We start from the raw sequence: 17,417 nt of genomic DNA, 5'->3' as shown, positions 1-17,417 counted from the left end.
ACTCCCATTGGATCCCTAGGCCATATTTTGTTGTATCCTGTCAGGCTGAGCAAAAAAATGCTCAAGGGCATCAAGCAATTCAGTGGTAAGTACCGATTTTTGCGACAAATGCACAGAAATGCTTAGAATTTGCTTGTAATGTCAATTCTGTGATTATTTCGTCAAATTGGAGCCTTTCACCGAGATTTCTTGGAGCCATTGGACATATTCTGTTGTAACCTATCAGGCTGAGCACGAATATGACAAAGACAGTCAACAGAGAGGCTGGCAAGTACCGGATTTGGCGACAAAACCCCGTTTTTGGCTCAATTTCCATAGAAAACGTCGAAATTTGGGCCAAATGTGGCCAAATTCGAGGCTTTCACCGACTCCTCTTGGATCCCTTGGCCCTATTTTGTTGTATCCTGTCAGGCTGAGCACGAATATGGCAAAGACAGTCAACAGAGAGGCTGGCAAGTACCGGATTTGGCGACAAAACCCCGTTTTTGGCTCAATTTCCATAGAAAACGTCGAAATTTGGGCCAAATGTGGCCAAATTCGAGGCTTTCACCGACTCCCATTGGATCCCTTGGCCATATTTTGTTGTATCCTGTCAGGCTGAGCAAAAAAATGCCCAAGGGCATCAAGCAATTCAGTGGTAAGTACCGATTTTTGCGACAAATGCACAGAAATGCTTAGAATTTGCTTGTAATGTCAATTCTGTGATTATTTCGTCAAATTGGAGCCTTTCACCGAGATTTCTTGGAGCCTTTGGACATATTCTGTTGTAACCTATTAAGGCTGAGCACGAATATGACAAAGACAGTCAACAGAAAGGCTGGCAAGTACCGGATTTGGTGACAAAACCCCGTTTTTGGCTCAATTTCCATAGAAAACGTCGAAATTTGGGCCAAATGTGGCCAAATTCGAGGCTTTCACCGACTCCTCTTCGATCCCTTGGCCCTATTTCGTTGTATCCTGTCAGGCTGAGCACGAATATGACAAAGACAGTCAACAGAGAGGCAGGCAAGTACCGGATTTGGCGACAAAACCCCGTTTTTGGCTCAATTTCCATAGAAAACGTCGAAATTTGGGCCAAATGTGGCCAAATTCGAGGCTTTCACCGACTCCCATTGGATCCCTTGGCCATATTTTGTTGTATCCTGTCAGGCTGAGCAAAAAAATGCCCAAGGGCATCAAGCAATTCAGTGGTAAGTACCGATTTTTGCGACAAATGCACAGAAATGCTTAGAATTTGCTTGTAATGTCAATTCTGTGATTATTTCGTCAAATTGGAGCCTTTCACCGAGATTTCTTGGAGCCTTTGGACATATTCTGTTGTAACCTATCAGGCTGAGCACGAATATGACAAAGACAGTCAACAGAGAGGCTGGCAAGTACCGGATTTGGCGACAAAACCCCGTTTTTGGCTCAATTTCCATAGAAAACGTCGAAATTTGGGCCAAATGTGGCCAAAGTCGAGGCTTTCACCGACTCCTCTTGGATCCCTTGGCCCTATTTTGTTGTATCCTGTCAGGCTGAGCACGAATATGGCAAAGACAGTCAACAGAGAGGCTGGCAAGTACCGGATTTGGCGACAAAACCCCGTTTTTGGCTCAATTTCCATAGAAAACGTCGAAATTTGGGCCAAATGTGGCCAAATTCGAGGCTTTCACCGACTCCCATTGGATCCCTTGGCCATATTTTGTTGTATCCTGTCAGGCTGAGCAAAAAAATGCCCAAGGGCATCAAGCAATTCAGTGGTAAGTACCGATTTTTGCGACAAATGCACAGAAATGCTTAGAATTTGCTTGTAATGTCAATTCTGTGATTATTTCGTCAAATTGGAGCCTTTCACCGAGATTTCTTGGAGCCTTTGGACATATTCTGTTGTAACCTATCAGGCTGAGCACGAATATGACAAAGACAGTCAACAGAGAGGCTGGCAAGTACCGGATTTGGCGACAAAACCCCGTTTTTGGCTCAATTTCCATAGAAAACGTCGAAATTTGGGCCAAATGTGGCCAAAGTCGAGGCTTTCACCGACTCCTCTTGGATCCCTTGGCCCTATTTTGTTGTATCCTGTCAGGCTGAGCACGAATATGGCAAAGACAGTCAACAGAGAGGCTGGCAAGTACCGGATTTGGCAACAAAACCCCGTTTTTGGCTCAATTTCCATAGAAAACGTCGAAATTTGGGCCAAATGTGGCCAAATTCGAGGCTTTCACCGACTCCTCTTGGATCCCTTGGCCCTATTTTGTTGTATCCTGTCAGACTGAGCACGAATATGACAAAGACAGTCAACAGAGAGGCTGGCAAGTACCGGATTTGGCGACAAAACCCCGTTTTTGGCTCAATTTCCATAGAAAACGTCGAAATTTGGGCCAAATGTGGCCAAATTCGAAGCTTTCACCGACTCCCATTGGATCCCTTGGCCATATTTTGTTGTATCCTGTCAGGCTGAGCAAAAAAATGCCCAAGGGCATCAAGCAATTCAGTGGTAAGTACCGATTTTTGCGACAAATGCACAGAAATGCTTAGAATTTGCTTGTAATGTCAATTCTGTGATTATTTCGTCAAATTGGAGCCTTTCACCGAGATTTCTTGGAGCCTTTGGACATATTCTGTTGTAACCTATCAGGCTGAGCACGAATATGACAAAGACAGTCAACAGAGAGGCTGGCAAGTACCGGATTTGGCGACAAAACCCCGTTTTTGGCTCAATTTCCATAGAAAACGTCGAAATTTGGGCCAAATATGGCCAAATTCGAGGCTTTCACCGACTCCTCTTGGATCCCTTGGCCCTATTTTGTTGTATCCTGTCAGGCTGAGCACGAATATGGCAAAGACAGTCAACAGAGAGGCTGGCAAGTACCGGATTTGGCGACAAAACCCCGTTTTTGGCTCAATTTCCATAGAAAACGTCGAAATTTGGGCCAAATGTGGCCAAATTCGAGGCTTTCACCGACTCCCATTGGATCCCTTGGCCATATTTTGTTGTATCCTGTCAGGCTGAGCAAAAAAATGCTCAAGGGCATCAAGCAATTCAGTGGTAAGTACCGATTTTTGCGACAAATGCACAGAAATGCTTAGAATTTGCTTGTAATGTCAATTCTGTGATTATTTCGTCAAATTGGAGCCTTTCACCGAGATTTCTTGGAGCCATTGGACATATTCTGTTGTAACCTATTAAGGCTGAGCACGAATATGACAAAGACAGTCAACAGAGAGGCTGGCAAGTACCGGATTTGGCGACAAAACCCCGTTTTTGGCTCAATTTCCATAGAAAACGTCGAAATTTGGGCCAAATGTGGCCAAATTCGAGGCTTTCACCGACTCCTCTTGGATCCCTTGGCCCTATTTCGTTGTATCCTGTCAGGCTGAGCACGAATATGACAAAGACAGTCAACAGAGAGGCAGGCAAGTACCGGATTTGGCGACAAAACCCCGTTTTTGGCTCAATTTCCATAGAAAACGTCGAAATTTGGGCCAAATGTGGCCAAATTCGAGGCTTTCACCGACTCCCATTGGATCCCTTGGCCATTTTTTGTTGTATCCTGTCAGGCTGAGCAAAAAAATGCCCAAGGGCATCAAGCAATTCAGTGGTAAGTACCGATTTTTGCGACAAATGCACAGAAATGCTTAGAATTTGCTTGTAATGTCAATTCTGTGATTATTTCGTCAAATTGGAGCCTTTCACCGAGATTTCTTGGAGCCTTTGGACATATTCTGTTGTAACCTATCAGGCTGAGCACGAATATGACAAAGACAGTCAACAGAGAGGCTGGCAAGTACCGGATTTGGCGACAAAACCCCGTTTTTGGCTCAATTTCCATAGAAAACGTCGAAATTTGGGCCAAATGTGGCCAAATTCGAGGCTTTCACCGACTCCTCTTGGATCCCTTGGCCCTATTTTGTTGTATCCTGTCAGGCTGAGCACGAATATGGCAAAGACAGTGAACAGAGAGGCTGGCAAGTACCGGATTTGGCGACAAAACCCCGTTTTTGGCTCAATTTCCATAGAAAACGTCGAAATTTGGGCCAAATGTGGCCAAATTCGAGGCTTTCACCGACTCCCATTGGATCCCTTGGCCATATTTTGTTGTATCCTGTCAGGCTGAGCAAAAAAATGCCCAAGGGCATCAAGCAATTCAGTGGTAAGTACCGATTTTTGCGACAAATGCACAGAAATGCTTAGAATTTGCTTGTAATGTCAATTCTGTGATTATTTCGTCAAATTGGAGCCTTTCACCGAGATTTCTTGGAGCCTTTGGACATATTCTGTTGTAACCTATTAAGGCTGAGCACGAATATGACAAAGACAGTCAACAGAAAGGCTGGCAAGTACCGGATTTGGCGACAAAACCCCGTTTTTGGCTCAATTTCCATAGAAAACGTCGAAATTTGGGCCAAATGTGGCCAAATTCGAGGCTTTCACCGACTCCTCTTGGATCCCTTGGCCCTATTTCGTTGTATCCTGTCAGGCTGAGCACGAATATGACAAAGACAGTCAACAGAGAGGCAGGCAAGTACCGGATTTGGCGACAAAACCCCGTTTTTGGCTCAATTTCCATAGAAAACGTCGAAATTTGGGCCAAATGTGGCCAAATTCGAGGCTTTCACCGACTCCCATTGGATCCCTTGGCCATATTTTGTTGTATCCTGTCAGGCTGAGCAAAAAAATGCCCAAGGGCATCAAGCAATTCAGTGGTAAGTACCGATTTTTGCGACAAATGCACAGAAATGCTTAGAATTTGCTTGTAATGTCAATTCTGTGATTATTTCGTCAAATTGGAGCCTTTCACCGAGATTTCTTGGAGCCTTTGAACATATTCTGTTGTAACCTATCAGGCTGAGCACGAATATGACAAAGACAGTCAACAGAGAGGCTGGCAAGTACCGGATTTGGCGACAAAACCCCGTTTTTGGCTCAATTTCCATAGAAAACGTCGAAATTTGGGCCAAATGTGGCCTAATTCAAGGCTTTCACCAACTCCTCTTGGATCCCTTGGCCCTATTTTGTTGTATCCTGTCAGGCTGAGCACGAATATGGCAAAGACAGTCAACAGAGAGGCTGGCAAGTACCGGATTTGGCGACAAAACCCCGTTTTTGGCTCAATTTCCATAGAAAACGTCGAAATTTGGGCCAAATGTGGCCAAATTCGAGGCTTTCACCGACTCCCATTGGATCCCTTGGCCATATTTTGTTGTATCCTGTCAGGCTGAGCAAAAAAATGCCCAAGGGCATCAAGCAATTCAGTGGTAAGTACCGATTTTTGCGACAAATGCACAGAAATGCTTAGAATTTGCTTGTAATGTCAATTCTGTGATTATTTCGTCAAATTGGAGCCTTTCACCGAGATTTCTTGGAGCCTTTGGACATATTCTGTTGTAACCTATCAGGCTGAGCACGAATATGACAAAGACAGTCAACAGAGAGGCTGGCAAGTACCGGATTTGGCGACAAAACCCCGTTTTTGGCTCAATTTCCATAGAAAACGTCGAAATTTGGGCCAAATGTGGCCAAATTCGAGGCTTTCACCGACTCCTCTTGGATCCCTTGGCCCTATTTTGTTGTATCCTGTCAGGCTGAGCACGAATATGGCAAAGACAGTCAACAGAGAGGCTGGCAAGTACCGGATTTGGCGACAAAACCCCGTTTTTGGCTCAATTTCCATAGAAAACGTCGAAATTTGGGCCAAATGTGGCCAAATTCGAGGCTTTCACCGACTCCTCTTGGATCCCTTGGCCCTATTTCGTTGTATCCTGTCAGACTGAGCACGAATATGGCAAAGACAGTCAACAGAGAGGCTGGCAAGTACCGGATTTGGCGACAAAACCCCGTTTTTGGCTCAATTTCCATAGAAAACGTCGAAATTTGGGCCAAATGTGGCCAAATTCGAGGCTTTCACCGACTCCCATTGGATCCCTTGGCCATATTTTGTTGTATCCTGTCAGGCTGAGCAAAAAAATGCCCAAAGGCATCAAGCAATTCAGTGGTAAGTACCGATTTTTGCGACAAATGCACAGAAATGCTTAGAATTTGCTTGTAATGTCAATTCTGTGATTATTTCGTCAAATTGGAGCCTTTCACCGAGATTTCTTGGAGCCTTTGGACATATTCTGTTGTAACCTATCAGGCTGAGCACGAATATGACAAAGACAGTCAACAGAGAGGCTGGCAAGTACCGGATTTGGCGAAAAAACCCCGTTTTTGGCTCAATTTCCATAGAAAACGTCGAAATTTGGGCCAAATGTGGCCAAATTCGAGGCTTTCACCGACTCCTCTTGGATCCCTTGGCCCTATTTTGTTGTATCCTGTCAGGCTGAGCACGAATATGGCAAAGACAGTCAACAGAGAGGCTGGCAAGTACCGGATTTGGCGACAAAACCCCGTTTTTGGCTCAATTTCCATAGAAAACGTCGAAATTTGGGCCAAATGTGGCCAAATTCGAGGCTTTCACCGACTCCCATTGGATCCCTTGGCCATATTTTGTTGTATCCTGTCAGGCTGAGCAAAAAAATGCCCAAGGGCATCAAGCAATTCAGTGGTAAGTACCGATTTTTGCGACAAATGCACAGAAATGCTTAGAATTTGCTTGTAATGTCAATTCTGTGATTATTTCGTCAAATTGGAGCCTTTCACCGAGATTTCTTGGAGCCATTGGACATATTCTGTTGTAACCTATTAAGGCTGAGCACGAATATGACAAAGACAGTCAACAGAAAGGCTGGCAAGTACCGGATTTGGCGACAAAACCCCGTTTTTGGCTCAATTTCCATAGAAAACGTCGAAATTTGGGCCAAATGTGGCCAAATTCGAGGCTTTCACCGACTCCTCTTGGATCCCTTGGCCCTATTTCGTTGTATCCTGTCAGGCTGAGCACGAGTATGGCAAAGACAGTCAACAGAGAGGCAGGCAAGTACCGGATTTGGCGACAAAACCCCGTTTTTGGCTCAATTTCCATAGAAAACGTCGAAATTTGGGCCAAATGTGGCCAAATTCGAGGCTTTCACCGACTCCCATTGGATCCCTTGGCCATATTTTGTTGTATCCTGTCAGGCTGAGCAAAAAAATGCCCAAGGGCATCAAGCAATTCAGTGGTAAGTACCGATTTTTGCGACAAATGCACAGAAATGCTTAGAATTTGCTTGTAATGTCAATTCTGTGATTATTTCGTCAAATTGGAGCCTTTCACCGAGATTTCTTGGAGCCTTTGGACATATTCTGTTGTAACCTATCAGGCTGAGCACGAATATGACAAAGACAGTCAACAGAGAGGCTGGCAAGTACCGGATTTGGCGACAAAACCCCGTTTTTGGCTCAATTTCCATAGAAAACGTCGAAATTTGGGCCAAATGTGGCCAAATTCGAGGCTTTCACCGACTCCTCTTGGATCCCTTGGCCCTATTTTGTTGTATCCTGTCAGGCTGAGCACGAATATGGCAAAGACAGTCAACAGAGAGGCTGGCAAGTACCGGATTTGGCGACAAAACCCCGTTTTTGGCTCAATTTCCATAGAAAACGTCGAAATTTGGGCCAAATGTGGCCAAATTCGAGGCTTTCACCGACTCCCATTGGATCCCTTGGCCATATTTTGTTGTATCCTGTCAGGCTGAGCAAAAAAATGCCCAAGGGCATCAAGCAATTCAGTGGTAAGTACCGATTTTTGCGACAAATGCACAGAAATGCTTAGAATTTGCTTGTAATGTCAATTCTGTGATTATTTCGTCAAATTGGAGCCTTTCACCGAGATTTCTTGGAGCCTTTGGACATATTCTGTTGTAACCTATCAGGCTGAGCACGAATATGACAAAGACAGTCAACAGAGAGGCTGGCAAGTACCGGATTTGGCGACAAAACCCCGTTTTTGGCTCAATTTCCATAGAAAACGTCGAAATTTGGGCCAAATGTGGCCAAATTCGAGGCTTTCACCGACTCCTCTTGGATCCCTTGGCCCTATTTTGTTGTATCCTGTCAGGCTGAGCACGAATATGGCAAAGACAGTCAACAGAGAGGCTGGCAAGTACCGGATTTGGCGACAAAACCCCGTTTTTGGCTCAATTTCCATAGAAAACGTCGAAATTTGGGCCAAATGTGGCCGAATTCGAGGCTTTCACCGACTCCCATTGGATCCCTTGGCCATATTTTGTTGTATCCTGTCAGGCTGAGCAAAAAAATGCCCAAGGGCATCAAGCAATTCAGTGGTAAGTACCGATTTTTGCGACAAATGCACAGAAATGCTTAGAATTTGCTTGTAATGTCAATTCTGTGATTATTTCGTCAAATTGGAGCCTTTCACCGAGATTTCTTGGAGCCTTTGGACATATTCTGTTGTAACCTATCAGGCTGAGCACGAATATGACAAAGACAGTCAACAGAGAGGCTGGCAAGTACCGGATTTGGCGACAAAACCCCGTTTTTGGCTCAATTTCCATAGAAAACGTCGAAATTTGGGCCAAATGTGGCCAAATTCGAGGCTTTCACCGACTCCTCTTGGATCCCTTGGCCCTATTTTGTTGTATCCTGTCAGGCTGAGCACGAATATGGCAAAGACAGTCAACAGAGAGGCTGGCAAGTACCGGATTTGGCGACAAAACCCCGTTTTTGGCTCAATTTCCATAGAAAACGTCGAAATTTGGGCCAAATGTGGCCAAATTCGAGGCTTTCACCGACTCCCATTGGATCCCTTGGCCATATTTTGTTGTATCCTGTCAGGCTGAGCAAAAAAATGCCCAAGGGCATCAAGCAATTCAGTGGTAAGTACCGATTTTTGCGACAAATGCACAGAAATGCTTAGAATTTGCTTGTAATGTCAATTCTGTGATTATTTCGTCAAATTGGAGCCTTTCACCGAGATTTCTCGGAGCCTTTGGACATATTCTGATGTAACCTATCAGGCTGAGCACGAATATGACAAAGACAGTCAACAGAGAGGCTGGCAAGTACCGGATTTGGCGACAAAACCCCGTTTTTGGCTCAATTTCCATAGAAAACGTCGAAATTTGGGCCAAATGTGGCCAAATTCGAGGCTTTCACCGACTCCTCTTGGATCCCTTGACCCTATTTCGTTGTATCCTGTCAGGCTGAGCACGAATATGACAAAGACAGTCAACAGAGAGGCAGGCAAGTACCGGATTTGGCGACAAAACCCCGTTTTTGGCTCAATTTCCATAGAAAACGTCGAAATTTGGGCCAAATGTGGCCAAATTCGAGGCTTTCACCGACTCCCATTGGATCCCTTGGCCATATTTTGTTGTATCCTGTCAGGCTGAGCAAAAAAATGCCCAAGGGCATCAAGCAATTCAGTGGTAAGTACCGATTTTTGCGACAAATGCACAGAAATGCTTAGAATTTGCTTGTAATGTCAATTCTGTGATTATTTCGTCAAATTGGAGCCTTTCACCGAGATTTCTTGGAGCCTTTGGACATATTCTGTTGTAACCTATCAGGCTGAGCACGAATATGACAAAGACAGTCAACAGAGAGGCTGGCAAGTACCGGATTTGGCGACAAAACCCCGTTTTTGGCTCAATTTCCATAGAAAACGTCGAAATTTGGGCCAAATGTGGCCAAATTCGAGGCTTTCACCGACTCCTCTTGGATCCCTTGGCCCTATTTTGTTGTATCCTGTCAGGCTGAGCACGAATATGGCAAAGACAGTCAACAGAGAGGCTGGCAAGTACCGGATTTGGCGACAAAACCCCGTTTTTGGCTCAATTTCCATAGAAAACGTCGAAATTTGGGCCAAATGTGGCCAAATTCGAGGCTTTCACCGACTCCCATTGGATCCCTTGGCCATATTTTGTTGTATCCTGTCAGGCTGAGCAAAAAAATGCCCAAGGGCATCAAGCAATTCAGTGGTAAGTACCGATTTTTGCGACAAATGCACAGAAATGCTTAGAATTTGCTTGTAATGTCAATTCTGTGATTATTTCGTCAAATTGGAGCCTTTCACCGAGATTTCTTGGAGCCTTTGGACATATTCTGTTGTAACCTATCAGGCTGAGCACGAATATGACAAAGACAGTCAACAGAGAGGCTGGCAAGTACCGGATTTGGCGACAAAACCCCGTTTTTGGCTCAATTTCCATAGAAAACGTCGAAATTTGGGCCAAATGTGGCCAAATTCGAGGCTTTCACCGACTCCTCTTGGATCCCTTGGCCCTATTTTGTTGTATCCTGTCAGGCTGAGCACGAATATGGCAAAGACAGTCAACAGAGAGGCTGGCAAGTACCGGATTTGGCGACAAAACCCCGTTTTTGGCTCAATTTCCATAGAAAACGTCGAAATTTGGGCCAAATGTGGCCAAATTCGAGGCTTTCACCGACTCCCATTGGATCCCTTGGCCCTATTTTGTTGTATCCTGTCAGGCTGAGCAAAAAAATGCTCAAGGGCATCAAGCAATTCAGTGGTAAGTACCGATTTTTGCGACAAATGCACAGAAATGCTTAGAATTTGCTTGTAATGTCAATTCTGTGATTATTTCGTCAAATTGGAGCCTTTCACCGAGATTTCTTGGAGCCATTGGACATATTCTGTTGTAACCTATTAAGGCTGAGCACGAATATGACAAAGACAGTCAACAGAAAGGCTGGCAAGTACCGGATTTGGCGACAAAACCCCGTTTTTGGCTCAATTTCCATAGAAAACGTCGAAATTTGGGCCAAATGTGGCCAAATTCGAGGCTTTCACCGACTCCTCTTGGATCCCTTGGCCCTATTTCGTTGTATCCTGTCAGGCTGAGCACGAATATGACAAAGACAGTCAACAGAGAGGCAGGCAAGTACCGGATTTGGCGACAAAACCCCGTTTTTGGCTCAATTTCCATAGAAAACGTCGAAATTTGGGCCAAATGTGGCCAAATTCGAGGCTTTCACCGACTCCCATTGGATCCCTTGGCCATATTTTGTTGTATCCTGTCAGGCTGAGTAAAAAAATGCCCAAGGGCATCAAGCAACTCAGTGGTAAGTACCGATTTTTGCGACAAATGCACAGAAATGCTTAGAATTTGCTTGTAATGTCAATTCTGTGATTATTTCGTCAAATTGGAGCCTTTCACCGAGATTTCTTGGAGCCTTTGGACATATTCTGTTGTAACCTATCAGGCTGAGCACGAATATGACAAAGACAGTCAACAGAGAGGCTGGCAAGTACCGGATTTGGCGACAAAACCCCGTTTTTGGCTCAATTTCCATAGAAAACGTCGAAATTTGGGCCAAATGTGGCCAAATTCGAGGCTTTCACCGACTCCCATTGGATCCCTTGGCCATATTTTGTTGTATCCTGTCAGGCTGAGCAAAAAAATGCCCAAGGGCATCAAGCAATTCAGTGGTAAGTACCGATTTTTGCGACAAATGCACAGAAATGCTTAGAATTTGCTTGTAATGTCAATTCTGTGATTATTTCGTCAAATTGGAGCCTTTCACCGAGATTTCTTGGAGCCTTTGGACATATTCTGTTGTAACCTATTAAGGCTGAGCACGAATATGACAAAGACAGTCAACAGAAAGGCTGGCAAGTACCGGATTTGGCGACAAAACCCCGTTTTTGGCTCAATTTCCATAGAAAACGTCGAAATTTGGGCCAAATGTGGCCAAATTCGATGCTTTCACCAACTCCTCTTGGATCCCTTGGCCCTATTTCGTTGTATCCTGTCAGGCTGAGCACGAATATGACAAAGACAGTCAACAGAGAGGCAGGCAAGTACCGGATTTGGCGACAAAACCCCGTTTTTGGCTCAATTTCCATAGAAAACGTCGAAATTTGGGCCAAATGTGGCCAAATTCGAGGCTTTCACCGACTCCCATTGGATCCCTTGGCCATATTTTGTTGTATCCTGTCAGGCTGAGCAAAAAAATGCCCAAGGGCATCAAGCAATTCAGTGGTAAGTACCGATTTTTGCGACAAATGCACAGAAATGCTTAGAATTTGCTTGTAATGTCAATTCTGTGATTATTTCGTCAAATTGGAGCCTTTCACCGAGATTTCTTGGAGCCTTTGGACATATTCTGTTGTAACCTATCAGGCTGAGCACGAATATGACAAAGACAGTCAACAGAGAGGCTGGCAAGTACCGGATTTGGCGACAAAACCCCGTTTTTGGCTCAATTTCCATAGAAAACGTCGAAATTTGGGCCAAATGTGGCCAAATTCGAGGCTTTCACCGACTCCTCTTGGATCCCTTGGCCCTATTTTGTTGTATCCTGTCAGGCTGAGCACGAATATGGCAAAGACAGTCAACAGAGAGGCTGGCAAGTACCGGATTTGGCGACAAAACCCCGTTTTTGGCTCAATTTCCATAGAAAACGTCGAAATTTGGGCCAAATGTGGCCAAATTCGAGGCTTTCACCGACTCCCATTGGATCCCTTGGCCATATTTTGTTGTATCCTGTCAGGCTGAGCAAAAAAATGCCCAAGGGCATCAAGCAATTCAGTGGTAAGTACCGATTTTTGCGACAAATGCACAGAAATGCTTAGAATTTGCTTGTAATGTCAATTCTGTGATTATTTCGTCAAATTGGAGCCTTTCACCGAGATTTCTTGGAGCCTTTGGACATATTCTGTTGTAACCTATTAAGGCTGAGCACGAATATGACAAAGACAGTCAACAGAAAGGCTGGCAAGTACCGGATTTGGCGACAAAACCCCGTTTTTGGCTCAATTTCCATAGAAAACGTCGAAATTTGGGCCAAATGTGGCCAAATTCGAGGCTTTCACCGACTCCTCTTGGATCCCTTGGCCCTATTTTGTTGTATCCTGTCAGGCTGAGCACGAATATGGCAAAGACAGTCAACAGAGAGGCTGGCAAGTACCGGATTTGGCGACAAAACCCCGTTTTTGGCTCAATTTCCATAGAAAACGTCGAAATTTGGGCCAAATGTGGCCAAATTCGAGGCTTTCACCGACTCCCATTGGATCCCTTGGCCATATTTTGTTGTATCCTGTCAGGCTGAGCAAAAAAATGCCCAAGGGCATCAAGCAATTCAGTGGTAAGTACCGATTTTTGCGACAAATGCACAGAAATGCTTAGAATTTGCTTGTAATGTCAATTCTGTGATTATTTCGTCAAATTGGAGCCTTTCACCGAGATTTCTTGGAGCCTTTGGACATATTCTGTTGTAACCTATCAGGCTGAGCACGAATATGACAAAGACAGTCAACAGAGAGGCTGGCAAGTACCGGATTTGGCGACAAAACCCCGTTTTTGGCTCAATTTCCATAGAAAACGTCGAAATTTGGGCCAAATGTGGCCAAATTCGAGGCTTTCACCGACTCCTCTTGGATCCCTTGGCCCTATTTTGTTGTATCCTGTCAGGCTGAGCACGAATATGGCAAAGACAGTCAACAGAGAGGCTGGCAAGTACCGGATTTGGCGACAAAACCCCGTTTTTGGCTCAATTTCCATAGAAAACGTCGAAATTTGGGCCAAATGTGGCCAAATTCGAGGCTTTCACCGACTCCCATTGGATCCCTTGGCCATATTTTGTTGTATCCTGTCAGGCTGAGCAAAAAAATGCCCAAGGGCATCAAGCAATTCAGTGGTAAGTACCGATTTTTGCGACAAATGCACAGAAATGCTTAGAATTTGCTTGTAATGTCAATTCTGTGATTATTTCGTCAAATTGGAGCCTTTCACCGAGATTTCTTGGAGCCTTTGGACATATTCTGTTGTAACCTATCAGGCTGAGCACGAATATGACAAAGACAGTCAACAGAGAGGCTGGCAAGTACCGGATTTGGCGACAAAACCCCGTTTTTGGCTCAATTTCCATAGAAAACGTCGAAATTTGGGCCAAATGTGGCCAAATTCGAGGCTTTCACCGACTCCTCTTGGATCCCTTGGCCCTATTTTGTTGTATCCTGTCAGGCTGAGCACGAATATGGCAAAGACAGTCAACAGAGAGGCTGGCAAGTACCGGATTTGGCGACAAAACCCCGTTTTTGGCTCAATTTCCATAGAAAACGTCGAAATTTGGGCCAAATGTGGCCAAATTCGAGGCTTTCACCAACTCCTCTTGGATCCCTTGGCCCTATTTTGTTGTATCCTGTCAGGCTGAGCACGAATATGGCAAAGACAGTCAACAGAGAGGCTGGCAAGTACCGGATTTGGCGACAAAACCCCGTTTTTGGCTCAATTTCCATAGAAAACGTCGAAATTTGGGCCAAATGTGGCCAAATTCGAGGCTTTCACCGACTCCCATTGGATCCCTTGGCCATATTTTGTTGTATCCTGTCAGGCTGAGCAAAAAAATGCCCAAGGGCATCAAGCAATTCAGTGGTAAGTACCGATTTTTGCGACAAATGCACAGAAATGCTTAGAATTTGCTTGTAATGTCAATTCTGTGATTATTTCGTCAAATTGGAGCCTTTCACCGAGATTTCTTGGAGCCTTTGGACATATTCTGTTGTAACCTATCAGGCTGAGCACGAATATGACAAAGACAGTCAACAGAGAGGCTGGCAAGTACCGGATTTGGCGACAAAACCCCGTTTTTGGCTCAATTTCCATAGAAAACGTCGAAATTTGGGCCAAATGTGGCCAAATTCGAGGCTTTCACCGACTCCTCTTGGATCCCTTGGCCCTATTTCGTTGTATCCTGTCAGGCTGAGCACGAATATGACAAAGACAGTCAACAGAGAGGCAGGCAAGTACCGGATTTGGCGACAAAACCCCGTTTTTGGCTCAATTTCCATAGAAAACGTCGAAATTTGGGCCAAATGTGGCCAAATTCGAGGCTTTCACCGACTCCCATTGGATCCCTTGGCCATATTTTGTTGTATCCTGTCAGGCTGAGCAAAAAAATGCCCAAGGGCATCAAGCAATTCAGTGGTAAGTACCGATTTTTGCGACAAATGCACAGAAATGCTTAGAATTTGCTTGTAATGTCAATTCTGTGATTATTTCGTCAAATTGGAGCCTTTCACCGAGATTTCTTGGAGCCTTTGGACATATTCTGTTGTAACCTATCAGGCTGAGCACGAATATGACAAAGACAGTCAACAGAGAGGCTGGCAAGTACCGGATTTGGCGACAAAACCCCGTTTTTGGCTCAATTTCCATAGAAAACGTCGAAATTTGGGCCAAATGTGGCCAAATTCGAGGCTTTCACCGACTCCTCTTGGATCCCTTGGCCCTATTTTGTTGTATCCTGTCAGGCTGAGCACGAATATGGCAAAGACAGTCAACAGAGAGGCTGGCAAGTACCGGATTTGGCGACAAAACCCCGTTTTTGGCTCAATTTCCATAGAAAACGTCGAAATTTGGGCCAAATGTGGCCAAATTCGAGGCTTTCACCGACTCCCATTGGATCCCTTGGCCATATTTTGTTGTATCCTGTCAGGCTGAGCAAAAAAATGCCCAAGGGCATCAAGCAATTCAGTGGTAAGTACCGATTTTTGCGACAAATGCACAGAAATGCTTAGAATTTGCTTGTAATGTCAATTCTGTGATTATTTCGTCAAATTGGAGCCTTTCACCGAGATTTCTTGGAGCCTTTGGACATATTCTGTTGTAACCTATCAGGCTGAGCACGAATATGACAAAGACAGTCAACAGAGAGGCTGGCAAGTACCGGATTTGGCGACAAAACCCCGTTTTTGGCTCAATTTCCATAGAAAACGTCGAAATTTGGGCCAAATGTGGCCAAATTCGAGGCTTTCACCGACTCCTCTTGGATCCCTTGGCCCTATTTTGTTGTATCCTGTCAGGCTGAGCACGAATATGGCAAAGACAGTCAACAGAGAGGCTGGCAAGTACCGGATTTGGCGACAAAACCCCGTTTTTGGCTCAATTTCCATAGAAAACGTCGAAATTTGGGCCAAATGTGGCCAAATTCGAGGCTTTCACCGACTCCCATTGGATCCCTTGGCCATATTTTGTTGTATCCTGTCAGGCTGAGCAAAAAAATGCCCAAGGGCATCAAGCAATTCAGTGGTAAGTACCGATTTTTGCGACAAATGCACAGAAATGCTTAGAATTTGCTTGTAATGTCAATTCTGTGATTATTTCGTCAAATTGGAGCCTTTCACCGAGATTTCTTGGAGCCTTTGGACATATTCTGTTGTAACCTATCAGGCTGAGCACGAATATGACAAAGACAGTCAACAGAGAGGCTGGCAAGTACCGGATTTGGCGACAAAACCCCGTTTTTGGCTCAATTTCCATAGAAAACGTCGAAATTTGGGCCAAATGTGGCCGAATTCGAGGCTTTCACCGACTCCTCTTGGATCCCTTGGCCCTATTTTGTTGTATCCTGTCAGGCTGAGCACGAATATGGCAAAGACAGTCAACAGAGAGGCTGGCAAGTACCGGATTTGGCGACAAAACCCCGTTTTTGGCTCAATTTCCATAGAAAACGTCGAAATTTGGGCCAAATGTGGCCAAATTCGAGGCTTTCACCGACTCCCATTGGATCCCTTGGCCATATTTTGTTGTATCCTGTCAGGCTGAGCAAAAAAATGCCCAAGGGCATCAAGCAATTCAGTGGTAAGTACCGATTTTTGCGACAAATGCACAGAAATGCTTAGAATTTGCTTGTAATGTCAATTCTGAGATTATTTCGTCAAATTGGAGCCTTTCACCGAGATTTCTTGGAGCCTTTGGACATATTCTGTTGTAACCTATCAGGCTGAGCACGAATATGACAAAGACAGTCAACAGAGAGGCTGGCAAGTACCGGATTTGGCGACAAAACCCCGTTTTTGGCTCAATTTCCATAGAAAACGTCGAAATTTGGGCCAAATGTGGCCAAATTCGAGGCTTTCACCGACTCCTCTTGGATCCCTTGGCCCTATTTTGTTGTATCCTGTCAGGCTGAGCACGAATATGGCAAAGACAGTCAACAGAGAGGCTGGCAAGTACCGGATTTGGCGACAAAACCCCGTTTTTGGTTTAATTTCCATAGAAAACGTCGAAATTTGGGCCAAATGTGGCCAAATTCGAGGCTTTCACCGACTCCCATTGGATCCCTTGGCCATATTTTGTTGTATCCTGTCAGGCTGAGCAAAAAAATGCCCAAGGGCATCAAGCAATTCAGTGGTAAGTACCGATTTTTGCGACAAATGCACAGAAATGCTTAGAATTTGCTTGTAATGTCAATTCTGTGATTATTTCGTCAAATTGGAGCCTTTCACCGAGATTTCTTGGAGCCTTTGGACATATTCTGTTGTAACCTATCAGGCTGAGCACGAATATGACAAAGACAGTCAACAGAGAGGCTGGCAAGTACCGGATTTGGCGACAAAACCCCGTTTTTGGCTCAATTTCCATAGAAAACGTCGAAATTTGGGCCAAATGTGGCCAAATTCGAGGCTTTCACCGACTCCTCTTGGATCCCTTGGCCCTATTTTGTTGTATCCTGTCAGGCTGAGCACGAATATGGCAAAGACAGTCAACAGAGAGGCTGGCAAGTACCGGATTTGGCGACAAAACCC

The sequence above is a fragment of the Hydra viridissima genome, unplaced genomic scaffold (genome assembly GCF_058129835.1).
Source record: "Hydra viridissima isolate aposymbiotic clone 2 unplaced genomic scaffold, HvirCarnegie_v1 scaffold_15, whole genome shotgun sequence".
Taxonomy (NCBI): domain Eukaryota; kingdom Metazoa; phylum Cnidaria; class Hydrozoa; order Anthoathecata; family Hydridae; genus Hydra; species Hydra viridissima.
This window is presented reverse-complemented; position numbering follows the sequence as displayed.